This window comes from Asparagus officinalis, chromosome 1, assembly GCF_001876935.1.
Source record: "Asparagus officinalis chromosome 1, Aspof.V1, whole genome shotgun sequence".
Taxonomy (NCBI): Eukaryota; Viridiplantae; Streptophyta; class Magnoliopsida; order Asparagales; family Asparagaceae; genus Asparagus; species Asparagus officinalis.
In genome coordinates this window covers 131,338,367-131,340,996 of record NC_033794.1, presented here as the reverse complement: position 1 = coordinate 131,340,996, position 2,630 = coordinate 131,338,367, and positions in this window count along the sequence as shown.

Sequence of the window (2,630 nt, the reverse complement as noted above, 5' to 3'; positions counted from 1 at the left end):
TGGATCACTGTCATCTACAACATTCTGAGTGTGGCGGCTGGATTCAGCTCGCTGACTGGACTCAGGAGGCTGAGGCCGTTGAGTTAGCAATTCTCTCATTTGTTGGATAGCTAACTTCATCCCTGTCTTCATCTCAGCTCTAATTTCTTCACGTTGCTTCGCCAGAGCTTCTTGAAGCATTTGAGCAAATTGATCAGAGGTGATCGTGAGTACTTCTCTGGTTTGTCCCGTGCTAGACATTGTATCATCAGAAGCGATTGCAGAACAAGTGTCCGAGAATTCATCCTCCGAGGACATTCCTTCTTGCATTCTCTTGTAATCTCTGCGTCTGATGGCTCCTAATTGGAGTCGAGACATCCTTTGAGCAATTCTTGGATTGACTTTTTCTCTCGGGAAAAAGTCGGGATTTGAGTCACTTGAATGTTGCTTAGACTTTCTTTTATCAGCCACGTTGATGGTGACTTCAGGGAATTCATCATCTTTGGCAGCTGATTTTCTCTTGCGGAAATGTCTCGGCTTAGGCTTCGACATTTCAGTAGAAAATCTCTGGAACACAGAAACTTTCGGCGGAATGGCTTTAAAGTAGTTGCATTTGGACAACACTGCTTTGATAAGTTTTTCACATACACAATGACGATTCGTTTCTCGAACAGTCCTTTTATGTGATTTGTTTCCACCTTTAGTTTGATAGTACAACTCGTCAGCATGGTGACTAGAGCAACCTATCTTCTGTTTTTGTGTTTGAACCTTGTTAATATACTCAGGATGACTTGTCGTCACCTCTGAGCGATCCAAGGTTATGTCAAGAGTCATACGTTTATAACCACCCCCTTGCGGGTGTGGAGCCTTAACAGGCTCCGTATGCTGATTTTTCACAACTCCAGACTTTGGAATCCAAACTTGGCAGAGTTTCGGTGGTTCTTTTGCCACAGTTCCCTTCTTCCTTTCTCGTCTTTGTTGTAAGAGAGCACGGGCATAAGCAGCGTTTGCACGATGTTTTTGTATACGTTCTTTGAGGGTCGAACGAGCCCTTTTGACAATAGTCCATTCCTCCGTCGTGAGTTTAGCAGAGACATGAGTGATTGGTCGTTGAGACAACTGAACCACTCGATGCCTCCTCGACTCTAAGTCCGCATGATAACGAACTCCGTCGGGTTGTTCCAAGGCCTTAGCCATTTGGCGAGCGCGGCGTTGGCGTTGTCTCTGACGAGCTCTTTTCGTCAATGCCGGCGGGCTTTGATTTAATGACTCCTTAATTGAAAAAGAGTCATTATGAGCAGAGAGGTTGCGAGTAGAATCCTCAGCAACAATTAAGCGAGAGTCTTCATCTGTAGTGTTTGACAACTTCAACAAAGATGAAATCTTCCTGCATTTGCGAGGCGAGGAAGACTTTACAGATGAGGATGATAAATACTCCTCAAACTTCGCTTGGTCGAACTCGTACTCGACCGTTGATTCAACCGGGATCTTGATTGTTGGTTGCGACACGACGGTCTCGACAGCGAGACCGTTGGCTCCCACTGTGGTCGCCAGCTTGTTTGCGTCAAAAGTTGACTTTGTCATGGAATTTATTATATCTTCGGTCGATTACAATAAATTCAAAAAAGAGAGTCTTTTTATAAGACTCCTTTTACACAACAAAAGGAAAAATTATAACTCTTGAGAAACAAACGCAGGATCGTTGTTTGGATCGCTGCTTGCGTGGGATCTTTGCCTATGCCGGGAGCGCTTGGACTCGTGGACCACCAAATTACAAATTCTGATTGAATCTTGAGGGGTTTAATGATTCTTCCTTCGTTTATCGAAGTGAGAATTTGAAACGATATCTTATCAAAGTAAGATAGTCATTCTTCTTAAGATCAAGTCAAAGCTCGAATCTCAAGGAATTGCCGGAAGCTCAGGAACTCTGCTCTCTCTCTCTGCTCTGGATTGCTCTGATCAGCCTCTTCACGTGATTCTCGCCCACGACGTTTCCCACGTTCTTGAACAGTTAGTGGCCACGTGTTGGCGGTTATGCAAAGCAGTTTTGGACCTCTGAGAGCCGTCTCACGTGCGAGACAGTAAATTCTGTCTCGCACGGTGAGACAGTAAAGACTGTCTCGCGTGAGCGAGACAGTAAAAGTCTGTCTCGCATGGCGAGATAGTCAAGTCTATCTCGCGTGCGAGATGCGAGACAGTCAAGTCTATCTCGCGTGCGAGACAGTAAAGACTGTCTCGCATGCGAGACAGTCTATACTTGTGTTCTTTTTGATATTTTGGATGACTTCCTTTTGAGCTGTGTTTGGATTCTTTCAGCATTTTTTGACGCCTACAGTCCAGAGACTCAGAATGTTTTTTGATGACTCGCGATCGACCGTGACAGTCGACCGGATGAAGTCCAGAGAGTTTTGCGGTCAACCGTCACGGTCGACCGGATGTTTTCCTGAGCCCAGAATTTGCCCCTTAGCTACTCGCGATCGACCGCACATTTTTCACGGTCGACCGCCGATCGCCCAACTGTCATTTTTGTACAGAATCTGATTTCTGATTCTTTGGGCTTTTTGGTCTTTTGTTTTTTGGATTTGCCTGTTGTTTTCTCTTCCTATATAAACTTACAAACCCCCCACTACCAGAGCAACAATGAGAGTGTT